The following is a 20,178-nucleotide window of genomic DNA, read 5'->3' on the forward strand; positions in this document are numbered from 1 at the left end:
CTCCTGAAAATAGTAATAAAAGCAGTATAACTTTCAGCTTGAAACAAAGCAGTACAACTTAAAGAGACTGAATTTTCCATCTCACGAAAATAAGCATTTCTTTGACTGTGATATTAAGCACCATGAACCAAAACTACTTCAAAAAAGTGAAAATAAAAGTACCTCCTCTGGAAAAAAATGTGTCTTTCTTTAGAATTATTCTCCTTGAAAACTAAATTCATTATGCTATTGCTGAAAAAAAGATCAATTTTCCCACTGGGATAGATGAAGTGCAAATATATCTTTCATCAAACTTCACATTTTTGCAAATCAATAAAGAGTGTCTCCTATATCCATGAAGATATATACAAATCAAGTAAACTGCATCACATGTAAGCAGAGGTACAGGTCATAAGGTGTGTGGTTTTCATCTTCAGTTTAAAAATATTTTTTTCCTTAAATATTAATATATATATATATACAGCGGAGTAAATTGATTTATTGTACAGCCCTAGGTTTAGGGTAGGTTATTGTTTGTATATTTTTTGTGGTGTTATTTTTTGTTGTTTGTTTACAATAGGGTTTATTGTGGGATCAGTTAATTCGGTTATTTACAGGTCATGTATTAGGAGCGGGGATATTCTGTTCATTTAGGCCACCTGTTTTCTTTAATTGGAGGTAGAGAGAGGGCGGTGTGCTGGGTCTGCATACTTTTTGTCGACCGCTTATTTTCGCTATCTTCTTTTAAGCACTTTGCCCGATGTTCCCTGTGAGCTGAGGAGAAGGAGGCAAGGACGACATGCTGGTGTTGAGGTGCAAGCTAAAAAAAGACGACATCGACCTGTCCTTCCACCCACTGTTATGGGGAATGTAAGATCTATCTACGATAAGGTGGACGAGCTAACCCAGCACCAGAGTAGCATCATGCTAACAGAGCTAACACCGGACACGAACGCCACATTTGAAGGATTTCACCTGCAGGATACAGGAGAGCAAGACTGAACTAACTGGGGAAGAAGGCCAGCTAAAGTCCTGGACCCTGTGGAGGTGGTGGCTGACAGGAGAATTATGGCCAAGCTGTCGTCTCTGATGAACATTTCTTTTCTATATATATTCTTGTTGGAATTCTTGTACTGTACACCTTTTTGTTTGCTGCTGTAACTCCATGAATTTCCCCGTTGTGGGACGAATAAAGGAGTATCTTATCTTATCATGAGTTGATTATCCTTTTTCGTTAATAAGAGGTTAACCTTACTTTTTTGTGCATTAGTGATTTCTGCTTTTAGCGCGTCTGACACTTAACTAGGCCCAACTTCAGCCTCTCAGCGGCTTTTGGCTCTCCATAGTCGCTACATTCAGTTTCAAGTTTTCAGCGAAAATAATCACAAAAACGAGACACTCTGACTCCAATAAGAAGTGAAGTGACACTGAAACTGAAGTACAAGAGAACTTGAAACCACAGTGTAACACTATCCATGTAACGTACAACATCTCTGAGGTATGTTTCAGCAATGCAATAACTCAATGACAGTCCTCAACTCAAAATAATGCAACAATATTGCAAATCCGTGTGCTTTTTAAAGCCGTTTCACGTCAGCAATGATAACTGCATCACTGGGTATCCACAAGGCTTATTTATAGTAATGAATGTGTGTAAACTTAGCAGACCCTCGTCTATCCTGGGAGGCAGCAGGAGTCACCCTCCAGAGAGGCTCCTGTATGTTTGCTGTACATGTACAGGAGTGTTCATGCTACAACTACAAACAGCAGATGGTTTGACCTACAACACGACCATGGAGGGTTGTGGCTTCAAAATAAAGGCGCCTCCACAATCCTCTTTTCTCTGTCCCTGGATTTCAAGCTCTTCTCGACTTTGTCTTTAACAACTGACAAGCAGAAAAGAAAAGACGTGTCAGTCTACGTTAATGTCACAACCCCTTTTCCAAATATACACGTAAACCTCGGCTCTCACAATGAATTTTAGATGAGGTTTCTTCAGTTGGGTAAATAGGAAAGTGACAGGTTGCAGGGGAAAGAGACTGTGGAGCCAGACACTTGAAACAACATAAAGTGCACGACGATCTGTTCAACAACAACATGTAAAGTGCATAAAATGGATAATACAGGTCTTTTTCCTACACCCTGGCATTGTTTGGAGAGTGCTCCATATCTGGGACAATCTTGTGATAATCCATTACATCATGTGCTTAGCTAGTAGCTGCCCCGTGTAGCCTCCCAACCTCTGCTGCCATTCATGTAGCATTCATATTATGAAATACTGGACAACTTGTACAAGATATTGTGTCTTAAATTAACAGTGACAACAACGTAGGGGACACCTGGGACAGTTGGGCTGAAGGGAGAGGTTGCAACAAGTCTTGTTCCTCCAATCAGAAGCATGTTAGAATGATGGCACTTGTACTGCACATGCTCAGTTGCATGGTCCTCCCACCAGGAAGACAGAGGACACATGCTGCTGCTGCATGGACTGAAAACTTGACAGAGGTCTTTGGCATGGAGGTGATTTTTTTTCCATGTTGAATTATTCTAAACGTACTCGTTGAGGTCCGACACAGTGAGCACATGTCAGAGGAAGTGTGTGTACCAAGCACATGATGTTCTGTCATGCCTGAATGAGATTTGTTTATTTAATAAAGAGAGGTTTGATTCAATTTAGATACATCTAAACTGCTCTAATTCCACAGTCACACGCTAATGTATGGGGGGATTAAAAAGCATCTGAAACATCTGTACGTTGACTTAAAGTTGGCTGATATTCAATATTAAAAAAATAAATAAATGTGATGATAAATTGCATAGAATACCAAATGATCATTTTATAAATTGTTTATTTTATGATCAAATTTTCAGACCATTATATTAAATGAAAACGGTTGAAGAATAATTTGCTTTTTGAGAATAAAAGGGGAAAAAATATTTTAAAATATTGTTTATCTGCCGCCGCTTCTGATTTTTTTGTTGCAAAATAAAAAAAATTACATTAAAAATAAATATTATATCAACAATGTCATATCAAATCAATTGTAGATGATAAAGTTAAATCGAAGAAAGATGTGATTTTAAAATATTTACAGTAAATGTGGTTGGTCTAGTTAAATTATATGGAAGCCCAAAGTGGACAAGCATCCTGACTTTTTTTATCCACTATTTTTTTCTCTCACATTGAGGGACTTTATTCAACTTTACAGTCTTTAGCAGAGCTGTTTATTTTCTTTATTATAACAGATTAATAACTCATTAACTTATGACACCATTACTTGTTTTCTTGTGGTAGCTAGTTTCATTTTTGTCATCTAAAAAACAATAAAATAGGCCGCTCACTCTGCTACGCCAGACCACTGCTACTGCCCACGCTAATGAGGTGAGTTAGCCTACTTCTGTTTGTTTTGTGCTTTTTCAACTCAGGAGTTATGAGTTATAATCATCTGAAGTTGTGGTAGTGAAGATAAATAATACAATAAGTCAGTTTCTACCTTATCAAGGGAAATTAAATAAATGTGATGTATGGATGCATGTCCACTTTGAGCTTCTGTAGTAATCAGTGGTGGAGCCAGGCAGTTTGACTTGGGTGGCCAAACTGGGGCACTGACTGTTAACTTCTTTTTCTACAATAATTTTTAAAATGTTGTATTTTTGTAGATTTCTAACCTCAACATTGAAATGTAACTCGACAGAGTATCAACATTTAAATCTGCTGAACTGAACTCTTTATGGACTCAAAACAAAGATGACTGTCCAAAGTCAAAGCATCAACAAAAACAATATTCAAATGCAAAGAAACTACTGTCTCTGCAGGTTGTTGAAACACAACAACGCAACAGCTGATTTCAATATAAGTAATGCCTCTGACATGGCAAATAGCCAATCATGTTTAAGAATTTCAGGGTGGCCAATCAGTTTTCAGAGGCGGCCATGGCCACCCCCTGGCTCTGCCACTGGTAGTAATCATCTCTTTTTGGTATGGATGATTAGCAGAGAGTTGTCAGTTCTATGCATATTAATGCAGTTGATTTAGTCCAGCAGTTCCCAAGGGTCACAAGATCTTCCAAAAATAAACAACAACAAAAAGATCTTAAGCGGCACAAAAGTAGTCAAATGTGTGGTAGTTGTCATGTTTTTGTATTGACCTATTACTGTGTATGCAAAGCAGTGAGCAACACTGAACTACCTTGAGGGACAGTGAGAGTCACCAGTCTCTGTTATTGTGGGGGTCAAAGGCTGACAATTTTGGAAACCCCTGGTTTGGTTAGCTCCATGGGTCAGTGAAGGTAAACGCACAGCTAGTGTTAGCATAACATTTAACTCCCAAAGACTAATGTTGGAATTCTACTTTCACACATGAAACTACTGTCTCTGCAGGTTGTTGAAACACAACAACACAGTAGCTGATTTCAATATAAGTCATGCCTCTGACATGGGAAATAGCCAATCATGTTTAAGAGTTTCAGGGTGGCCAATCAGTTTTCAGAGGTGGCCATGGCCACCCCCTAGCTCTGCCACTGGTAGTAATCATCTGTTTTTGGTAAGGATGATTAGCAGGTAGCTGTCAAATTTATACATAGAAATGAGGTTGGTTCAGAAAAATAAACAACAAAAAGATCTTAAGCTGCAAATTCCATTATTGTAGTAAATACACAAAAGTAGTAAAATGTGTTGTAGTTGTCATGTTTTTGTATTGACCTATTACTGTGTGAGCAACACTGAACTACCTTGAGGGACATTGAGGGTCACCAGTCACTGTTATTGTGGGGGTCAAAGGCTGAGAAGTTTGGGAAACCCTGGTTTAGTCCATAATACTGCCTGTGTAAGAGAAATCCCCAAATGTGTGTTGCATCTGTCCCCAGTCTCCCCTATTCAACACCCTACTTCCACTACAACCTGAGAAACTGCACGGCAAACAAAGGCTTTTACATGAACACATGAAAAACATGAACACAAAAGCAAACTTAACCAGCTTTGAAGCTTTCTGAGACATAAATCACCCCGGACATGAAACAGCAGCACACAATAGCTGGTTTCAATATAAGTAATGCCTCTGACAATTTCAGAATTTCAGGGTGGCCACTGGGGTGGCCAATCAGTTTTCAGAGGTGGCCATGGCCACCCCCTGGCTCTGCCACTGGTAGTAAGCATCTGTTTTTGGTAAGGATGATTAGCAGAGAGTTGTCAGTTTTATGCTTATTAATGCGGTTGGTTTAGTCCAGCAGTTCCCAAAGTGGTTGCAAAGGGTCTTCCAAAAAATAAACAACCAAAAGATCTTAAGCTGCTTATTCCATTATTGTTGTAAATACACAAAAGTAGTAAAATGTGTGGTTATTGTCATGTTTTTGTATTGACCTATTACTGTGTGAGCAACACTGAACTACCTTGAGGGACAGTGAGGGTCACCAGTCTGTTATTTTGGGGGTCAAAGGCTGATAAGTTTGGGAACCGCTGGTTTAGTCCAAACACTCCCTGAGGAAGACAAATCCCCAAATGTGTTGCATCTGTCCCCAGCCTCCCCTATTCGACACCCTACTTCCACTAAACAAAGGCTTTCACATGGAGTCTCATGAAGAGGGGAAAAACATGAACCCAAAAGCAAACTTAACCAGCTTTGAAGCTTTCTGAGACATGAATCACCCCGGACTCGAGGCTGCTGCTGCTGCTGCTGCTGCTGCTGCGCTCAGAAGCATTACCACACTGAGAGGAACACAAAGTTACGCGTAATGACGTGGACAATTGCACAACACATCCCGACACACGGGACTCGTTGTGAAGTTATTCATGCCCCGGATAATTAACACGAATGGTTTTGAGCTTTTAAATGGGAGTTCATGATAAGCTGTGTGAGGTTAACCAGTGTTAGCCCACCCAACAGTGAGGGAGAGAGAGAGAGAGAGCAGCGTTAGCTCCATGGGTCAGTGAAGGTAAAACGCACAGCTAGCGTTAGCATAACATTTAACTCCCAAAGACTATTGTTGGATTCTACTTTCACACATGAAACAGCAGCTTTTCTCTGTGTCGTTGAGTACCCACCTCTGCTCGTGTGGAATAACACACAGAAGTGGAGTTAACAGTAGCTAGCTTGGCCACATGCTGTCGCTTGATCTGCCATGCTGTCTGCTCTAAGCAAAGTCACTTGACCACATTTACTTTTAGCTTGTTCGGGGAGACACACACCGCGTTCAGTCGAAGGCGAAACAACCTCTCATATGATTTTTAAAAAAAATGTATATTAATGACTCACAATCATCCACGGCGTGCCTCGGTCCGGAGTCCTTAAAGACGCGCGTGTGTGCGCAGTGTTTTATTCAGATGTCTGTCTCACACAGTGTCAGAGATCAGATCAGCAGCTGCTTCCTCCATACACGCAGCGCGCGGATCACACAAGCGCACAAGCAACGCTACCAAAACCCCTAGCCGTCGTCATAGCAACAGGCCCTACTTCAGCCAATCACAGCCCCTCCCCTCCTATCTCCCCTGGCAACTGCCGCAGCGCAGGAGCTCCGCGAGCGCGCACGCGATCCTGTTTTTTTTTTTTTTTTTTGCATCGCGCGCTGTGCTTTCACTTTTATCACCAGCTGCTTGTAACGTAACACACAGAGAGAGAGGAGGGAACCAGGAACACATTCACACACTTATACAGAGTCTTTATTCTCATTTAGTGACTTTAAATGAATCAAAGTGTTCATGTTATTAACCCACAAACAAATACTTATATTATTTAGGCTGCACACACACACACACACACACACACCTCGGGGCGGAGAGAAAGGATGTGTCACCACACCCAGCCCCGTGACGATATGGACCCTCAGCAGGGCCCCTCCTCAACAGGGATTCAAGGGGTTAACATTAGTTGTATACGCGCAACAGACACATGCTGGCTGATGCCTGAGCAATTAGACAAAGCAAAGAAAAAGGGGTGAGGAGGAGAAAAAAGAAGAGCTTGGGTGATGTACTTTTGCAGTTGAAGATATTATTTAATCAATGATTCAATCAATCAGTCAATCAATCAATCAATTAATCAATTAATCAATCAATCAATCAGTCAATCAATCAACCTTTATTTATGATTGCAAGAACAACCCTTATTTTCAATAATAATAATAATAATAATAATAATAATAATAAAAATAATAATAATAATAATAATAATAATAATAAATAATAATAATAATCAAAAATAATAATAATAATAATAATAAAAATAATTTGTTGTCCATTATAGTAGAATTATCGACAAAAATAGTAGCTAAACTTGAAATAAAACCTTGAAATAGAAAATGTAATGAGTTTTCTGCCTTTCTTTTTGCGGGATGATTCCTAAGTTTAGGGTTAGTGAACAGTTAATTATCAAAAGCATCAGTAGCAGAAGGTTATTTCATAAGGGCACAGGAAACACAGCCACATGCCCATATAGGTGTAGGCTACTTTTCTCCAGACCAGCTAAATGAAGCCACATTAAATCACTTTGAGGGACAGTGGGGGTCCCAAGTCTTTGGCATCTATATTTTGGGGGTCGTAGGCTGAAAACTTTGGGAACCCGGGCCTTACATCATTAAAACAAACACAGAGTTTAAGTAAACAACAATAATAAAATACAGTTTAAAAAGTGTTAAAAGAATGGACTGTGGAGTTGTGGTCAGATGGAGTAAGCCTGTCTAAACAGATGAGTTTTATAGACCAGTATTGCAGAGGTCAGGTGGGAGAGAGTTCCAGAACTGGGGAGCAGAGCGGCTGAAGGTGGATAACAAAGAGTTATAAGAAGCAAAAGAGAGATTGATAATAAAGTGTTAAATGTGCCCATATGTTACATCAAATATAATGTTTAAGATACAGCCTAAAGTAAGTTCAATGATTACAATGGGGGGGATGAAGTACAGTTATGTAAAGAGTTTTAAATAGATGTTGGGAAGTTTAACATCCAATCTTTATAAATGTCCAAAATGTATTGGTGCATTGACTTCAAGAGGATGCTGTTTTGGTTCCAACAGTGAGAAGCAGCATAACAAAAAGCACTTATTCCAATTTCTGAACATGCAACAGTAAATGATTTAAAGAGTGTGTTTGATAAAGCCTATCAAGTAGGATAGCAATTTTCCTATCACTATGCAAGTGTGAAAACCCAAATTGCACATACCTGCTACTCACAAAATGTGCTGTTATATGAGAAAAGTGTGCTACAACAGGCCTGGTTTGTGTCTTTTCAAGGCTATCTGATGAGTGACGCTTTCCCAGCCAACCGACTTCACACCAAACCGTAACTTTCACATAGCAGTGATACCTTACTCATCTCGGCCACTCCATTTCATAAGCGTACAGGAGTAGCTCTCTGTGTATTGATCTAATAGCCTCTCTGTTTGCTTTTAACTGTGTATAAACCTCGAATACCTGCCAGGCAGCAGTGCAGGAAATTCTTCTGCACCTGTGTCGACGCACACCCTTGTTTTCCTCCTTCTTTTAACTGGACAAACAGGCTCTGCAGCAGCGTAATGTCAGTGAATACCTGAAGTATACTGTGGAAAGTACACAAGTCAAAACAATTAAGAGCACTGACGTAGTTGAATGTTTTATAACTTTAATGGTATGGCCTTGATAAACTTGTGTATGGCTGTGTTTTTACAGTGCAACATGAGAGATCCCTGCAGAAATCATCACATGGATTTACAAATCTAACCTTTATGGAAAACTTTGAGTAAGTACATCACTTTATTTTCTGAAGTTTTTAATAATACAACATTTAAATTGCTTCTAAAATAACTTTTAGACACCAATCCAGATTCATAGTAAACAAGATGTGTCATTAGAACTTTAGGTTCTTGTAAAAAAAAAAAAGTAGGGCCTATAGTCTTGTTGATTCTTGTATTTCCTGAAGTGGTTTGTATTTACACTTTAAAGAGAAAGATGTGTGGAATGAATGCATACTCAGGTAAAATTTAACAAAGTGCATTATTGTGTTTGTTCAGTCTATAGAGATATACAGCCTCACAATCTGACTTTTATCTTCAACCAGATGTGGAATTAAGAACATTGTTCCTTTAATATGTTTTGTTGAATATATCTGTGCTTTGTTTGTTAAAGCTGGGGTTGGTAGTCAGATTTAGATACACTTTTTGTTATACTGGTTCAAATGATCTTTATGTCCCGATGGCAATCAATACATAATGTGTTCTTTAAAAAAGAGTGGAAAAAAAGCTGCTATCTACAGCCGGAGTAAACCTGGGAAAACACCAACCAATCCCTGCCATTAGGGCCCAATTTATGAAACCAATCAAATCCCTTCCTGCCGTTCTGCCCGCCTCCTGCGCGTCAGTTCATGTTTGTTTGTGTTTTTAACTTTCACTATGATAATGTTTTGGTGTTTTCTTACCGCTGAGTGAGACATGAGTTGACATAGTGCAAAACACAAACGATGTGCTGAGGACCGGTTTTGAATCAGTCACGATCATATGGTCGCGAATCAGCGGCGCTCATGCATGTGAGCAGGGGCGTCGTTTTGGAGGAGCTCCAAGGGGGGTTAGAAGTCCTGAGTCCTGAGGAAATGCTACATTCAAATTCATGCTAGTTTTCCATGACTACCAACCCCAGCTTTAAGTATTATAGTGTGATACTGAGTTTACATTTTGTTGGTTGGTAAAGGTGCAAAGGTCTTAAGAATGTAATTAAATATGGTAACTTTCTTGTTTTTTTAAAGATATATTTTGGGGCTTTTTTGCAGGACAGGACTGCTGAAGAGAGACAGGAAATGTGGGGAGTAGAGAGTGTGGAAAGACATGCAGTAAATGGTCGACTAGCCGGGAGTCAAACCGGCGACCTCTACGCCGAGGGCTATAGCCTCTATGCATGGGACACTTAGACTGCTAGGCAACCAGCGCCCCAAATAAAGTAACTTTCATTAATCCAACAAACAAGTGTAGCAAAGAGCATGATTGTTTGCTCAGTGTAAGAAGTCAGATAACCAGTGTTAAAGTCCATACAGTAAAAAATATACATCTACAAAATCTAACTTTAATGGTGAACTTGGTGTTCCCTTGAAAAAACACTCTCATGTTTTCTGCTATATGTCTGTTTATCTGTTCTTTGCTTCATAAACATTAGGCTGCTCCAGTAAATATCCTGTTTATCTCTTCTTGGTTTGTTTAAGTTCATTGTAAATGGAAACACTTGTGCATAATTGATGACTACAAAGACGTAAAAAAAATGACGTTAAAGAAGAAAGTGATAAAGTGATTTATCAGTGGTTGCAGGGCATCATTGTATTCATTCATTCATGGTTTTCAAGCTCAGCTGAGGTTGCTGTGGCATCATTTTCCTGCAACACTGAGCTATTATTAGGGCGGGCATGCTGTGTAGACTCTGCCCCATTTTTCCCTTCCTGTACAACTCCTCAGAATGTCGAAGTTGCAAAGCTAGCAAAGGAAAGAGAGGAAGAAAAAGATGCATCAATCACAGGGACACAGTTGATTGAGGATGCCTTGAAAAGACAGATCCATTAGTGTGTGTGCCTGTGATGGTGCTAATCTGATTGTAAAACTGTTAGGGCTAAAATAACATGCCCCACTGACCACCATAAGATGTGTTCATAACAGCACTGCAGCATTACCTGAACAATATAATGCGCTTTCTTGTATGATTGCTTGTATGGGACTTTGGGAACCATTTGTTTTGTGTCATGAAACAATAACAGAGAGAGCATTGTGAGAAATATGTTGGTTCAACAATAGCTGCGGATAACAAGAATAAACAGCTCACTTCAGATGAGGTGAAGAATAGCAGGATTGCAGACTATGAGAGGAGTTCATGTAAGGCAGTAAAGTGGTCCTGATGAAGGGATGAACAATGAGGAAGCTGGCCCATGATGGAGAGTAGTGACCGGGCATGAATGAGAGTGCAGTGTGTCTTTGCAGCCAAGCCTATGGTGGCACAGCGGTCAGGAGGCCTGCTGCTTTAATGGTCCATAAATCTGTGTGGACTGGCTGGTCTGATGCCGCCCCAGTGAGACCCTCTCATGCGGAAAATGAATCAGACCATTTTTACGGAGCGCAAGTGTGGAAGCTCTCACCCTCCCCTGCTGCCAGCGAGCCGATAAGAGCTGCCGCACACGCACGGCACTCCATTTCAGCAGGTCTGGAGCTCATAAAACTCTCTATTAGTGACAACCCTTGTTTGTGTGCTCCCCTTCATTCAATCAGTCCTCCTGCCTTTGTTGTTCCCTCTCTGTTCCCTTTCTTTTTCTCTCTCGTTGCACCTAGCTTTGGTTTCTGGAATGAAAACACTGATGCTGACAGTTTGGTACAGAGACAGCAAAGAGAAAAAAAATTATAAAATAAATCGCATTCCAGGAGAAAGTGCAATGATGCCCTAGATTTACGATGATCTGTCAAACACATACACTGAATAAAATCAATTACATATTTGAAAATCAATACTTTGGGGTGTCTGATGTAGCTAGCTGCTTTGAGAAAGGCATTAAAGCTATACCCAGGCTAAGACCTTCTTTTCTATAAGCTCACAAACAGCCCCTTTTACACAGCCTGTTCAAGACAGTAGAGTAGCACCTCTGCGGTCACTGTATATATCACAGAGGCGATGATGGCGGTGATGGTGGGGCCAAGTTGTTCCACCGCTGATCTGAAATCAGAAGGATTTCATACAGCCAGTTAAAGGTGCAATATTTATGCCCCTGTATCGTCTCACTTTCATGACTGCCTCTGAGGCGTGATGGTGGGACCACTTGCTGGATCGGAGGAGGCGTTACAGAGGCGAGACATGGATCACTGTGAGCCAGCAGAGCAGTCAGGGCAGAACAGCACTGTGTGTGCGTGTGTGTGGAGCCCCAGCTGTGTGTTTACCTCTGTAAGGCTTAATGTAAAAGTACAAAGAGTGACGGCAGGGCTTCATTACAGTGTGGTGGCAGAGCAAGATGGGCTTAAGTTTAGAGTCTGAGCAGTCACCTGAGACACTGAAACTGAGCTGGAGCAGAGATTCATCATCCATGAAAAGATTGTTGTCTGCATCATCAGACAATCGGCCTATGGGCCACCATAATGGCAGATGAGCAAAATCCCCTGACTGGACAATACTGCACGGACTATAAACAGATACCAGGACCCTTTCAACACCAAAATCTTGACCCTGTTCTTCAGATTCTGCATTCAAATGCAGATATCTGCAGACAGAGTCTCATTAAACACATGCTAAGTATTGCACCTCCACCTCTTCCTTTCTCCTCTCAAGATTCCTCCCTTTCTCCTCCTTGGTCTCATGCATACATGCAGGAAAATGGTGTTGCCTAATGATACGCCGAATATATTCTGGTTTAGTTTAGGCATAAGGGACTGTGATGACACCCAAAATATTTACCAGTGTGCACAATCTGGCAAACAGTTGACCATTATTTTCCCCTACTTAGTTGCCCTCTCTGTATCTTGGATAGGTGAGGGGATTGTAGAGTGTAGCAACATTAAAGTCACCTTACTGGTCCTTGCAGAGGCTTCACATGCAAGCATCACCTGCAGTTGTTATGGGAGCGAGACTGACAGCCTACCAGCACCCTGAGCTAATTAGTTTGAACCTCCTTTGAAATGCGAAGTGGGAGAGTCATCAGGAGAATTGTGACGTAGATTAAAGAGTGCAGAGAAATGCAGGCAGAAACAGGCAGATGTGTGTGCACACACTTGCACTGAGAGCTCTGTTACTATGGCATGTAATGTTCTTTGATAAGTCTGGTCAGAGTGGTTACTGGTTAAACAGGTAGTATTTGCATTCTCTCCTGGGAAGAGAGGGCAACATCAACTGCCTGAGAAGCTGCCAGAGGCTTCCTGCTGTGCACAAACACGCACTGTAATTCAAGATTTTATCACCCTACAAGGAGGGAAAACTGCTGTAGTCCACAAAACGCACAGCAGACGGCTTTTATTTATCCAAAAGTGCTGCTCAGTAAATACTCAGAGGCCAAAAATACAACATAGCAGGTAAAACAGTGTAAACATTACTTCCCCGCACCCTCTAACTGTCAGCAGATCAACCAGGCGTGGTCAACTTGTTTCAGATTCAACACTTTCTTTGTTCTCCAGGTTTTGTTTTCCCTGGAGGTTCTCCCGGCTTCAGCCCGCAGTTATCCTGAGCCGAGGAGTGTGTTTGCCTACAGAAGCCTTTGTTTGACCATCCTTTCTGCTTATGAATTGTGTCAGCAGTGTGCTCATGGTGTGTTATCTGTCAGCTGATAAGTGCCTCCTTTAATGCACGGGCAATAAAAAGCTCGACATGTAGGGCAGGGGAATGATCTTTTCAACAGTCAAACAAATATCCTGTAATTCTGTATTGATTCAGTCTATTTGTCAAGGTTAGTCTGGGCAGATGCTTGTATAAATAGACATATGTGTTCATTTGCTCCGGCGGAGGATTAAGTGTGTCAGCGATGAACTGAGGACAGTATATAATTAAATTAAAGCTTGATTTAATGTAACCCAGATGTTTAATGAGTTGAGAATATGCAGGTATAGCTGCAAGGTAAGATATGTATTTTTTCATTCTGATTTTTTTCCCCCACAGTTGAAGTATTCAGGGTTTAAAAATAATGAATTTGGAGGGAAAAACATAAACAAATCCACAATAATGACATAAAGTTTGTTGTTGTATAATGATTTAAAAACTAGCATGCTTAGTTTTACCTTAAACAACATACATTTCTTCAACTAAAAGACAATAAAACACATAAATAATAACTAATAATGAGTCTCAGGGTTTGAAAAGGCAGCTTACATTGACTTTATTTGCATTTTATAAGATAAAAAGTATGAATTAAATGAAATAATGCCTCATGTTGAAAGCATTCTATATTGTGTATTAAGGTTCTTTTGGCTTTTGACATTATGTTAGATATATTAGTTAAGAATTTATATTTTTTATTTGCCGAAAGCAACTAATGGAGCAAATTGAACTCCTTGAACTAAGCTATTGATCAAAGTTTCTGACCCTTTGTAAGAGAAGCAGGGAAAACTAAAGGCTGTTTGGTCACTGAGTGGATAAATCAGTCCCTACCAGTTCATAAAGAAAACATGACAATATGTGCTCAGTAATCAAAGAGATAAATGGCTACAAAATGCTTATCAACTAACAAACACAGAAACAACTGTCTTTCATCTTCGGCAGAACCAAAGCAAGGGCGTTGCTCAAAAACACTTAACCCCCCAGCAAGCTGTGACACCAGGGCTCCTAATTTGTGTGCATAATTAGTTCAAAAGCCTTTTGTCTGACAGGGTCACTCATGTTTAAAGGCTCAACCACCCCCACTAAACTTGATAATCATATTGATTATAAATAGGACATGGATATAACGGATGACTGGCTACGTAACTGCATTTATCCACGGCAGCACGGTTTCAGGTATCAGAGTAGTCATTTAAAGGCCCAACACATCATGCAGGATAGAACAAGAGCCTGATTTGAAAACATTATCAAAAAGAATCTGGAGAGTTGGTTCAGTAAAATAGGACAGGGTGTTATGGACAGCTATCACACATTAATGTAGTAAAGGCTGGACTTTAATAATAACTGATGATTGGACCTTAAGGGCCTGTGTCCTTTAAAGCCGTTTTGCGCCGGCAGCGCCCACAACCTCAATTTCAGAGCGCTTCTCACCGGCCCTTACTGTTGCTTGGTTACAAAAGTTTTCCTGCAGCACTTCTGCTTCTCTTAGTAGTGACTGTTAAGTCTGCTTTAAAAAGCTCTGTATGCTTGATATATGCTTTCATTCAATGGCATTAGAAGACAATATGATAGAAGTTGTTTCACAGCATTAGCAGCAGCTCGAGATCTGGAAATTGTGCCTTGAAAAAAACAAGTGTGGCTGCAGATTCTCCTTTGCTCAGACCTCTGTCGTTATTATTGACTCATGAGCCAAAAGTTGAACTATTTCAAGCTGAGAATGCTGTGAGCAATAAAATCATCTGAGGTTGCTGGAAAACATTGAACTGCATTTGGTTTGAGCAGAAAATAGGCAAGTTTGTAGTTCAATTCATTCTGAAATAAGCAAAAATCAAATGTTTTAAGCAGATGATCAATAATTCCAATGCCATTAAACTGCATGATACAAGCTTCTCCCAAACTTTACAGACAGCCTCATCTGTGTACCTGACTTCCCTGTCACCAAACACACAGCACTCAACTTTGTTCTTTTAGTTGTTCCTTTTATTGCTCTTTCTCCTCTCTTTATTGACCCTACATCAATGCCATCTCATTGCACTTTTTAGCACACTAAAACGGCATGACTCCCATATAAATCCCTTCAAATGGCCCAGCTACACAAGACACCACATGCAGAGGCAATTGAATTAACCCATTGATCCCTGGCTGTTCTATTGCCAAGCTAAGTTTTGTTATTCCGCCTTAATGACTGCTTTTTGCAGGCAAATGAACACTTATAGTCAATTAATTGTGAGTTAGAAGGAGAGTAAAAGAAAGACAACCCACTCTGAGTTGTACCTGGAGTTTAAAATCCTCTCTCAGACGTCTGGGGAGAGATCTCACTGATGACTTGACCGAAAACAACAACACAACACCAAAAAGCTTTGTTCATTGACACTCCCTTATCTTTTCACAGCCTCTGGTCCTCCCCGCCTCGCCTTGGTCACAAACGCACTTTATCTTGTGGGACAATGGTGGTCTTGTGCCCAGCAGTATCGTCTGGCACTACCAGCTCAGTAGTGGGCTATGACACGTATGAGAGGTTGCTAATGTTCCTCCAGCAATATGAACGACTGTGTGCTGTAGAACCAGTGCAGTAATCTATCTTGATTCAGCTTTTGAATATAAGTTATCACAATTTGACATGGATTTTAATGCAAAGTTGAAAAGTATCAAATGAGAAATGTGCACTTGTAAAGAGAGAGTTGAAACACTGCTGATCCTTCCCCAGGATTAGCCTTCCTCAGTTTGTAGATGCAAGAGTTAGGCTAACCCCATGTTATCTCAAATATTTGTTTAAATTGAAACAATATTTGACTAGAAAAAATATTGAATCAACTGTAATACCTGGAAAAGTTGTGAAGTTGTGAGATCTGTTTCTGTAGTAGTAGACTAGTTGTGGGAGTAGTTTAGGGTTGCCACCTTGGATTTGGGGAAAAAAAAGGGACACTTGACCAATTGTTTGGGGTGGAGGGCTCGGCCACTATTACCAGTTCAGACTGACCACATGAACATCAAATACAGACATAGGACACTGGTAAGCTCTGCCGCTGCAATCTTGTCTTCTTCTGGTGAACCTTTTTTGGTAATAAAAGTTGCAATGGCTGCCTGTTTTTGTTTGTTTGATACCACAGCTTGATGCTTTTTTGTTTGTGCATGGATTTCCAATGCGTCTTTCCCTTCATATTTTATGGCGATTTTCGCCGGACTCAAAACGCACGTGGCGGAAACCTGTCTCCCTGGGTCGGCCGTACCCGTTCAAACTCTGACAGTGTCGCCCAGTCAGGATTGTAACTATATATTTTTTTCGTGCTGGTGGCTTGCATGGATTTGCTCCATCTCCTTCCTCGTCAGTTGTCTCTCCTCCCATTTCAAATGGAGACGCCAAAAGTTGGTAAAAAAGAAGACCTCCGGCGCGGAGTATGTCCGTCAATTCAGCTTGCTGTCTCTCTTTGGTCATGTTTCCCCTTCCTGCTTGAGCCGCTTTGAGCGCTAGGGCGCATGTGTGACGTACGCATAGATGGTAAGAAAACTTTTAAGACAACTTTTAAATTGCCGCAGAAGCACGGGGAACCTTTCTAGACTACAGAACGAGTAGTTAGTAGTCAGTAGTTAGTAGAGTAGTTAGCAAGCTAGCAATTTAGCTAACTACAATGTCAGCAAGAAGTAAGCTAACAGATTCATAATGCTGAAACTGATATCTACAACTGATAAACGTTGATATTAGCTGTCTCATTGTTTTAACAATTAACATTTATTTATCTATTTATTTCCTGTATTAATCTGATCTTTTTAACTTTACCTTATTTCTAACTTTTCTTTATACTCCTACTTATTTGATAAATTTTACTGTACTGATTTATTTTATTTTCAAGAATTATATTCATTATCATGTTTTTTATAATTGTACCATTGCTGTTGTTTCTGCCTCTCTGTTATTTTGTGAAGCACTTTGGGCTGCATGTTTGTATGAAAGGTGCTATATAAATAAAGTTGAGTTGAATTGAGTTGAGTTGAGAATGTTAAAAAAACTCTGTAAAGTTGTAAGAAGTAGTTGTGACAGTCTCCAGCAAGCTAGCAGTTTAGCCTAATACAAAGAAAGCCAAAAGTAGGCCAGTGGTTGTATTGCTGAAACTCCTAAATATCATTTAACTCATATTAATTTAACATTTCTAAAGATAGTTTGGAGTTATTAAAGATTGAAATGGGTAAGTTAGATAAGTAATAAAGCTACTGAATCAGATGTAACATCAGATGTTGTTGTTTGTGATGTTTAATGGACTACAAAATGTGTTGTTTCAAGTCCTGATTATCTCTCATATTTTCACTGTCCAGTGTTTTGTTCAGTGGCTGGTTAATCAATCATAAAAGAGCTCCCCACTCTGAGCATGACGTAGGAGAGAAATGTCCCCCTTGTAAATATGGTGAAATCAAAGAAAGCATTTAGAGCATGTAAAACACACAAAAGGCTACTGGAGTTTGTCTAACATGTTCTGGGGTTATGTCAGCCAAAAACGACTTGGAACACAAATTTAGCTGCAGACCTCTCAGTGTTGTTTCTGCAGTGTGCATGTAAAGTGAGTGTGACCTGATGCCTGAGGGGCAGCGTATACCCTGCCTGGGTCTGAGGGGAGCCTGGCTGTGAGGCTGTGAGCGGGCACACGTCTGCTGTAGTGTGGAGAAAGTGGTGCAGTGCCTCTCTGTGCCTGGCTGAGCACTGGGTAATGAAGCATGGCAGAGGAGAGAGGAAAGGAGTGTGTCTGCAGGGTAGGCATGGCCCTCGTGTTCCTATGCAACCAGGGCGGATGGCTATAGCAGGACCGCCTCTATTCTGCTTACTTGTCATGCTGCTGCCACGCTTTCCTCTGCTCATTCTGGTTAGTTGTCCCTTTACGCCCTCCTTTCACATCCTTCTTGCCTCCTAACACATGCATTTAATTTACAAAGCGGCCATTTTCCTCTGAAAACACAGCCAAGGTGGGAAGCTCAATATCTTTCATTACGTTGGAGTGGCTACTGTTCTTCAGAATAGAGGTCAAATAAATGTTGAGTATGATTAATGTCAACCTAACACATCTTGATAAATAAAGTTTGAAGAGAAAATTTTCTCAATTCAATGAAGAGAAGAACTTGTAAAAAATGGAATGACTGTGATTTTTGAAGCTAATGTTTTTCATTTATTTAGGTGAGTCTTTTACTTCCTCAATTGACCTCTCCTACTTCCTGTCTGAGTGACAGTTGGCTGCTCTTGCCCTTTTAACCAGAGGTCGAGTGAGAGCAGATGTGCTATTGTTTCAGAGGTGGTGTCTTCACTGGTGTACTTTCTAAGGGCCTCACCTCAACCCCCACGCTCTCCTATTTCTGGTGCACTTTTCATTTTTGCATAATGGGCGAGTAGATTTAACAAACATGTCTGTCATTTAAAGGAAGTGCAGTGATTCGAATGTCAGATCAGCAACAAAAAAGAGACAGATTAAAAATAACAGAGGTGTGGCTGGAAAAATGGTCCTGGTGGGACTTTTCAAAGTAGCTTAGTCCTGTATCTGCATCAATAGTAACAAACCCACAGACGCCACAGAAAAGCTAAATATATTCCAAATAAAATACAATGAGAATTCAAATAAGAGAAAACATTTTACACACTTTTACCAACTTTTATAAATAATTTCTTACCTTGTTTTGAAGTACACATTTTACATTCCTTGTCACAGCTATCCCACAAGCTTACCCCTTTAATGGATTTATATTTCAGTTTAATATATATTTTCTCTCTTTTTTTTAAATGCCTGTTTCCCCAAGTTCTCTCTCCATAACTTCAAACAACATCTGAATACAGTAAGGGAGCAAGTTTTTCTCGGCATTGTACTCAATCAACTCAGATCAACTAAATCCTAGTAGTTTTATAGCATGCAATTGATCAATTGTGCATTAATTGGTTCATCTGTTTGCTCTTTCCAGTTCTTGCAATCTTAGACCTCATCAGCAGTTGTCTTAGGGAGATTGTGCCTTAGGGAGAGATGCCCATCTTCTCAGGCCAGCGGTTAGGGAAAAACAACTTCCATCAAAGATGTGTGTGTCATTGTTTACAGTCAAACACTTTCATTTCTTAGTTCATTACACTCTTTTATGAGCCCCCTATACATCTGTTTGTAGTGAGTCTTAGTTTCACTGTAAATAGTGACCTACATGGATGCTTCAGTCAGGCTTACTTCACTGGTTGGGGGGGAGGGTTCAATTACTTAACAGGTGTTATGTTTGCCAAAATAACACTATAAAGATGCAGATTCGCAAAGAGTAACAAAATGCAAGCTTTGTAAAGTATTCAAGAGGAGGAGAAAACAACTTTTTAAATGTCTGTTTGCTGAATGAAGTGATTCATAATTTCTGGAGTATTCCAGGATGTTGAGAAGTTTAAACACAAACACAGCTTCAAGCAGATTTGTGGCTCGAGGTCAAAATTGTCGGTCTATGGTGGATTGTTAGCTGCACTTCTATGCAGATATCTGTTTATAGAAGCAAATAAAATATTGTTAGATGAGAGCTGGAATACATTTAATTGGATTGTGTCCCACCACCTTTTGCTCTCTGAGTAGTCAGAACAAGAAAACCTCTTAAAATCCAAACCTCAGATAAAGATTCTGGAATGAATGTAGAATCTGTAAATAGAGGTTACAATTCTTGTTCCCTCAATAACTTACATATAGAATGAGTATTTGTCTTGAGCATCTGTCGCTGAAAAGGGGGGATATATACATGTATAATAGAACTATATATATATATTATTTTAAAAGAAAATAAAAATTTTTTTTGTATATGTATCATTTTGCCTGTACAATAACTGACCAAATCATTGCCATTACTTGTTAAGATACTAAACAGCAGCAACAGACAACCCATGATTATCCTAAGTGAGGCTTTTTGATACGAGAGAAAGCTTTCACTTCTAACACTCCTAATATATTATCATCTTGTGCAGCCACACGTTTCCTGTGGGCAACAAGTGTG

At 40.0% G+C, this 20,178-nt stretch overlaps 1 protein-coding gene and 1 long non-coding RNA gene across 5 annotated transcripts in view; one reads left to right on the forward strand and one right to left on the reverse strand.

The window, feature by feature from the left end:
* Positions 1-20,178, reverse strand: part of foxn2a (forkhead box N2a) — a 62,249-nt gene that overhangs the window by 34,677 nt on the left and 7,394 nt on the right. Inside the window, exon 1 of one of the 4 annotated variants that reach the window (XM_034682125.1) lies at positions 6,230-6,577. The exons of 2 other annotated variants lie outside the window; for them this stretch is intronic. The gene's annotated coding sequence lies outside the window, so the exon portion shown is untranslated. Of the gene's footprint in view, positions 1-6,018; positions 6,578-20,178 lie in introns of those variants that run through there. One more of the 4 variants, XM_034682124.1, reaches the window with a different exon arrangement.
* Positions 5,746-9,737, forward strand: LOC117811698. The gene is made up of 3 exons (XR_004631050.1): positions 5,746-5,909; positions 8,611-8,680; positions 9,704-9,737. It is a non-coding gene; the product is annotated as an uncharacterized LOC117811698 (long non-coding RNA).

This window comes from Notolabrus celidotus, chromosome 4 (genome assembly GCF_009762535.1).
Source record: "Notolabrus celidotus isolate fNotCel1 chromosome 4, fNotCel1.pri, whole genome shotgun sequence".
NCBI lineage: Eukaryota > Metazoa > Chordata > Actinopteri > Labriformes > Labridae > Notolabrus > Notolabrus celidotus.